The sequence below is a fragment of the Oxyura jamaicensis genome, chromosome 28, assembly GCF_011077185.1.
Source record: "Oxyura jamaicensis isolate SHBP4307 breed ruddy duck chromosome 28, BPBGC_Ojam_1.0, whole genome shotgun sequence".
NCBI lineage: Eukaryota > Metazoa > Chordata > Aves > Anseriformes > Anatidae > Oxyura > Oxyura jamaicensis.
In genome coordinates this window covers 4,598,560-4,606,218 of record NC_048920.1, presented here as the reverse complement: position 1 = coordinate 4,606,218, position 7,659 = coordinate 4,598,560, and positions in this window count along the sequence as shown.

Sequence of the window (7,659 nt, the reverse complement as noted above, 5' to 3'; positions counted from 1 at the left end):
GGGGGGGGGGGGGGGGGGGGGGGAATAATAATAATAATAATAATAAAAGTTAAAAACCACCAAACGGCGACTTTTAGTGGGGCAGGGCCGAGCATTTAGGGCGATGTCCGGTAAAACCTTTCTTTTAACAGCTCAAGTTAAAACGCTCGGTGCCACGGGCAGCGCCCGGTGCCTGGCACCCACGGGTGCTCCCCAAAAGCTGCAGGTGCCCCCCCCAAGCCCCGGCACATCGTGGGCGGCTTTGGGGTGCCCCCGCACGGGGTCCTGGGGCTGCGGGAGGGCGCCCGGCACCGGCGCGGTGGAAAAAGCCCGTGCGGAGCCGAACCGGGCGCTGTCCTCCGCTCTGCAGCACGGCTCTGCCCAGTGCTGTGCGCCGAAATCAGGCATTCAGTGCACTTATTTTGCACATAATATATATATTATTCATACTGTGTATATACAAGGCATATGTTCCACATGGAGATTGTATTTATTTTATCCATATGCGAGTGTATTTATCCGCGTTTCGCGGTTCTGAATATTTTCGGCATTTTTTTTTCCTGTTGCAGCAGGACTCGTTTTCCCAGCTCGGGAAGCATCTCTGCTTTTCCGAAAAGAGGCGATCCTATTTTTGGAGACTTTTCTCCGCAAGCCCCAGGGCAGCGGGGCGGGCACGGCCGGGCCCCTGCGGTGCCGTTTGCTCCGACTCGGTCGCACCGGAGCGGCCCGGGGAGGGGGTGCGGGGCGGGGGGCACTGTCCCCCTCCCTGGTCCCTGGGGTTCTGTCCCCGCAACAGGTTCCTCTGTTCCCCGGGGATGTGCCCCACTGCCGGGCACGGCCCGGGGTGGGCAGCGGTGGGGACTGGAGACAGGCAGGGATGGGATGGGGAGGGATGAGGACATGAGGTAGGGACATGGGGACATGAGACAGGGATGGGGACACGATGCAGGGACATGAGGCAGGGATGGGAACAAGGCATGGATGAACACAAGGAATGAGCACGATGCAGGGATAAGGGACAGGCAGGGAGCAGTACGAGGCAAGCATGGGTACAAGACAGGGCTGGGGGAAGAGGAAAAATGGGAAATGAGGCAGGAACAGGACGGGATGGGTGAAAGGTGGGGATGGGACTGAAGCAGGGTTGGGGACAAGGGTGAGTCAGGGATGAGGACAAGGGAAAAAGGGAAATGAGGCAGGGATGGGGACAGGCAGGGTTGGGGACAGGGCAAAAGAGGAAATGAGGCAGGGATGGGGACACGCAGGGATGGGGATGAGGGAAAATAGGGAGTGAGGCAGGATCAAGGGATGAAGCAGGGAGGTGGACAGGTAGGGACCTGCTGCCCCCAGTCAGACCAGAGCTGTCTCCACTGGGCCCAGTGGGGCTGGGCACCAGGTCCCTGTGGGATGGGGCCATGGGTCCCCTGTGGGATGGGTGCCCAGGCCTGCTCCGCACCAACCTTGGGTCATGGTGAGCTTTTCACTAAAATAACCCAAGGCAGCTCACAGCCACATGCAGCTGTCGCACACGTGCACACACACATGCACAGAGCTCCAGCTGGCCATAATCGATACCCAGCTCACAGCCTTGTCCATGGGAAACACGCATCCACTCCCCCCAAACCCACACCCCCAAGTCCCCCCCTGCCCTGGGCACAAAGCCACCCCGATGGCAGGTGGCGCCCTGAGAGCAAGCCCGGCTGGGGTGTGGAGCAGTGGCACCCCTCTCCCCGTGCCCTCCTCTCTCCCGCAGCAGTAATTGCTGCTGTATTTATCCAAACTAGGAGGGGGTGGCAGAGAAAGACTTCGAAGAGTAATTTTCCGGGAATTCTCCTCGGTGTAATTGTCTTGATAATAAATCCAGACACTTAGCCTGTGTATGAATTGCTTTTTACCATTTTCATTTATTATTGAACACAGTGGGGAGAAGGGGAAACGCAACAGGGCTCTTTCTTGTGAGAGAGAAGGGGCGAAGGGGCTGAGGAGACAATTTCTCTGCAGATCCGGGAAACCTGGATGTGCTCATCATCTTGCTCTCTTTCTCTCCCCCCCCTTTTTTTTTTTCTTTTAATACATAGTCCATTTCCCCACCACCCACTTTTTTTTTTTTTTTGGGGGGGGTATTGAAAACTAATTAAATAACCCGTTAGCTAACACGTTAAATTAAGATCCACTCTTGGATTTAATGATGTCTACGGAAGAATTGACAGAAATGTGAAGACAGACTGTCAATAGATTCCTATCCCTGGTTACACTGTATAAATGTGATTAAAACAGATCTCAGAGAAGGGCATCACAAACAGTGCCCACACGGGGATGGAGCCGCTGGGGCACCCTTGGGTCTCTGGGGACAAATATCTCCTGAAATGGCTGCTGAGCAGCGAGCTGCCAGCATGGCAAGGACACGGGGCTCCTCCCCTGGGTGGCCGGGTGGGTTGGGGATGAGAAACCACCCCGAGACATGGCTGGGGCCAGAGCAGGACCCTGGGGAGGGGCTGCGTGTCTGCGGCTGGGGAAACGTCCCCTGGGCAGAACTCCCAGCCAGCTCCATGAATGTGCTGTGACAGCGCTGAGCAACCCCAGCCGGGAGGGCTGCTTCATTCCCGGCCTTGCAGCAGCCCAGGGCAGCCCCGTGCAGTGCGGATGGATGTGAAGATGAGCCCTCGCTTTGTTCTCGCTCCAGCAATGCAAACAGTGGCTGGCACGGTGAGCATACACCCATTGCTTTCTGCTTAAGCTCTCAGGTAAAGGTTACCTTAGCATCCAGGCTGAAAAAATCAATGGCTGATACAGCATGAGACTCAGAAAGACAACATACATCTATCACTTAGGGATTCGATGGGCTTAGAATAGTCTTGTCAACAAATGATTGTTTAAACAGAATATCTCAACTGTTTATGGCACCCTTAATCCATACATCTAACTACCACTGTAACATGTCATGAGCATGGATTGCTCTGTAGAAACCTCTGTTGTTAGGTCCAGAGCTGCAGAACGCTTAAGCACATGCTTAAGTCTCTTAGACTTCAAATTAATCATGTACTTAAGTGTTTTGCTCGACTAGGCCCAGCCTAAGAACAGGGAAATACCTGTCATTATGTTAATGGATGAAATTTTTGTTTCCTGCCCTTCATTTATGTAGCGTTAAAAGGACTAAATGCACACATTTGCTCCAGACACCGCATTTTCTGGCCATTTTATCCGGCTGGTGCACAAACATCCGGGTGTCACCTGGATGTGGCGGGGGTTTTGTAAGTCTGCCTTCTCCGCCAGGTGCTGGGGTCCTCGCCGTGGCATTTCAGGGAGGCTTTGGGCCAGTGGGGCCGATGGTGGTGGGTGAGGACCCCCAGGAGTTAAATAATGCACGGGGAAGGAGCAGGGGAGCAGAGGAGCAGATGGAGAAGGATGAAAAAAGATGCAGAAGAGACTGAAGAGCAAAAAGAGGTTGGAAAAGCTGCACTGACCCAGATCAACAGCACGATGTCCACGGAGACCTGAGCAGGGAAAGCGAGGGAGGATGGGAATAGACCCGTGGGCTTTCTGTTCCCCCCCCCCCCCCCCCCCCCAAATAACCACAGCTTCAAAGGGATTTTGAAAGGAGGCGTTCAGGTGTTTGGTGGCTTGCAAGAATTCCTGCCTCAAACAAAACCTCATCCCAGAGGATGCCAAGCCCCTGAGGGAACGCAGATGCACCGTGCCCCTGAAGTCATCCCCCGGCACTGATCCTGCACCCTCCTTCCGCTCAGCCTGCAGAAAGGAGTGGGAAGCGGCCTCCAAGGAGATTTGGTTCACAGACAGGAAATGACTGCTGGAGACAGGGGCTTCTGCAAACACAGGACCTGCAGAACACAGACTAGAGTGGTGAAGAAGAGAGAGTGAAAGAAATAAAAGAGCATGAAACCACGTATCAATATTTCTCCTCAAAATGTAGAATGCATTTTCTTTTCTGAAAAATTAATAACCTCACTTTGTCAATTGACTCTCTCCCACCTCCCCTCCTTCCCATTCGCCTCCACCTCCTCTTTCTCTCTCTTCTCGCCTGCAGAAGATGTTCAATGGAAAACAAGCAGAGAATAAAACAGCCAGATAATCCCCTGCAATTCCATACTTGAGATTTTTAATAGCCACAAAGGGTTCATCTCCCTGACATGTGACCTCAGTGGGATCTGCAGAGAAGGGGAACCCTCTCCGCTTGCTCTTTGCATCTCAGTGCCGGCTGCATGCCGGCTCCTGGCGCCAGTTCAGCGATGCATCTTCATTCAGCCAAACACCCCGGCGTGCTATGCTCAAGCAAATCAAAGTGTGCGGCCTGAATTCCCCAGGACCGTGTCCCTGCACAACCCCGGGGCAGTGTGAAGGAGAGATCAGGTCACTGTCAGAAGGCCAAAAGGGTTTGTGGACTCAGCCTGCACGCTGCAGCAGGATGTAGCCAGGTGTCTGCAAGGGCCAAGCAACCAGGTGCATGGGGTGCTGAAGCTGATGCTTGCGTTTATTCTCCTCCTTAAAGCAAAGCAGATATTTAAATGATGCATGCTTTTAGGGGTCTTGCTGGAGGGGAATGGTGCAAGATGCCACACTCCTTTTTTTCTCTTAAGACTATGCCCCAAGCCCAAACCAGGCAGCAGGTGCCTGAGCCCAGACAGATCCTGATGGCCACAAGTGATAGGACTTCGGTGTGCACTCAGGGACATGAGCATGCATCCCTGCCCGTCCGTGCTTATGTGTCTGCTTAACTTCAGGGGGAACAAAACACCCCTGGAGCCCAGCACGTGCCTAGGAGGAGAGGGTGGCTACAGTTATGCCCATCGTGGGGACACCACTGCAACCTGAGGACTGGGGACAACACCTGCTCCCCATCACGCTGGCTCTGGAAGGCAGAGTTACTCCCAGGCTGCAGCAGCTGGCAGGGCAGAATCTGCCCCATCAGGACTGCTGTGGCTCAGGATCAAAAAGGCAGGTTTCTGTGGCAGCAAAGAACAGGAATATTTTCCCGAGATGCTGCTCAGATCTCAGCAGTGGACAGGGCCGGCGGATAGCTTGTCAAATATTGAGCAGTCATGTCAATGTTGCAAGCTCTAAGTGAAAGCAAAAAATCAGTTAATGGTCTTCCTGAGCCGTCCTCTTGGCGTGGGGAGTTCTCGCAGAACCTGGGGCAGATGACTTGCAAGGGGTTGATGCACTGCTTAGTAAAGTGATCATTCAGCAGCCATTAACATGCAGATAAAACAAAATATCAGAAAAAAATCCCTGTGGGAAGAGGGCAGTGCTGCCCCGATTCGAGGAAGTGTTGCTAATCATCAGAGCCCATAAATACGTGCTTCAATCCCCCAGAAATTTGGAGAAGAGGTTCGGGAGCTGGCAGGAAATGGGTTCCTCATGCTGTGAGAAGTTGTGTGGTTTTTAATTTCTTCCCCCTCCTCAATTAGGAAAAAAGTGAAAAATTAAAAAAATAAATAAAAAAAATGCAGACATTGTCAATCAAAGCAGGTGGTTTTGACAAGCTTTAAAATAGTAGCTAAATTTCAGCTTGGGCAGTTTTTCAAATCTCCTTTTAGTGTAAATTAATCATGATTTTAAAACAAACAAAAAAAAAAACATTACACAGGGATGGCAGAGGAAATGATTCTTTTGGAAAACGTTGAAGTGGGGCAATTTGATGACTCCCACTCTTTTCATATGTCCAATGAAATGTTTGAAAAGGGAGATTTAATGAAACAGATGGCTCTTTTGGGAAAAAGACAAGTTTTGATGAAGTGGCATTTTTCAAATTTTCAGAACTTTTGGAGTAGTCGTGATCTGTGCTGGATGGGGAAGGGCTTCAGATGTTCCCAGGATGAGGGCAATGCAGCAGCAGGGCCAGCACCAGAAGGGCTCTCGTGCTGTCGTGCCTCTCCTTGAAGGAGTCTGAGTCTACCTTCCTCTGTTCAAAAAGTGAAAAATTAGTGTAGCGGGGGAAAATTTAAAAAGATGATTGCAGAGAAGAAAATCATGGCAGCAGGCTGAGGACAACTCTTATGGCAAAGGACTGGTCTCATTTATAGGACTGAAATTCAGCCCTGCCTGGGTGCCTGTGTGTAAAGCCAGAGAGAGCGCTCATAACTGCACCTGCCTTGGGCTGAGTTGCATTCAGCTCTTCTGTGTGAGATGAAACCACTGGCATTTTTTCTTTACAATAAGGTAATAACGTATCTTTCAAATAATATAATTATATAATATCCAAATATTATGTACCTTTCAAATAAGATAATAATATGTAGATTCCTTGATGCTTCCTCCTTGGCTGAAGGAGGCAAGGTCAGGTGAGGAGTCCTCAGCCTGCTTGCTGTGGCTGGAAGCATGGCCACTGAGGTCCTTGTCAACATCGGTGAGCATCCCTTGGCCCAGACAAAATGCATGGATGCAGGATACTGACATTTCAGTCTGAGAGTCCTTGAGCCGTGTGTTGAACCCACAGAAGAGGTAATATGGAGAGCCCCTGACCCAGTGATAGCAAGGACATCCCAGTGTGGGGTTCCCTGAAATTAATGGGCCTCAAAGAGGCTGCGCTGAGGGCTCGGTCAGCCTCTAGTTCTGCTGAGCAAGCACCAGGCTCATGTTTTCTGCCTGAGAAGTTCCTCTGCTGGGGGTCTCGGGGGCCTGGGGCAGGTGGCTGGCTTTGCTGACCTTGGAGGAGTGCGGCTCACCCTGGCTTTGGAGGGAGGTGATCAGTGCTGGTGGAAACGAGGCCACTCGACTTGGACGTCTCATGGCGGTTTTGGCACTCGGCTTCAAGTGTCCACTTCTGAGCACTCGTGTGCTGCTATTGACCCCTCTGTCCTTTTGCTGCGATGAGATAAGACAATCATAAGCCAGGGATTATAACGCTCTTGTGCTAAGACGTCGGGATCTAGATACGGCACCAGCTGGGGACCAGAGTGAAAGGCGCTGCCGGGCGGCGCGCTCACGCACAGGGGACACGTGGGGTTGTGGCGGGATGGATTTTGACCAGGATCAGTGTCTGTGCTGAGGTATGTGCAGCATGTAGGGAACAACCACCCTGCCCTGGGGATTCAGCTGGGGGATCGGGAGAGAGTCCTGGGCACCGCTCCGGGGATGAGCTGCTGGAGGCTGCCGGGAGGCCGCTGGGGAGGCCGAGGCAGCAAGAGCTCGGAGGCTTTTGTGGCAGAGGGATTTGCCTAATGAATGGCTCTTTGGAGAGGAGGGATGGGCCTTGTCTACACACAAAATTGCAAGCCAAAATTGGTCTTGTGTAGACACTCTTAAATCATTTTAAAGCAGGTTGGTATTGGTTTGTATAATTCGATTCCTTTGCCAAAGCGAAGCGAAATCGATGTAAATGGGGTTTACATTGATTTCAGTACATCCGCACAAAGGTTTTGCCCCAGTTTAATGAAATCAGTTTAAAAACACACCTTTAGCTAAACTGGCATAACTTTGTGTCCGGCCAAGGTGAGACAGAAGGGCCAGGGAAGGCGAGGTGGCAGAGCGATCCGCCTCAGCGGGGTACGTGCTTGCCTTGTACGCACGCGGGCATCGGCACCCCGGCTCGAGCAGGCCGCAGTGGCGTAAAGTGATAAGGAACGGGTCAATATAGTTTTCTAAAAGATTTTTTTTGTTGTTTTTGTACGGAAAGGTTAAATGTGAGGTGCGATTGATTTCCCTCCCCTCGCCGCCCCACGGCCT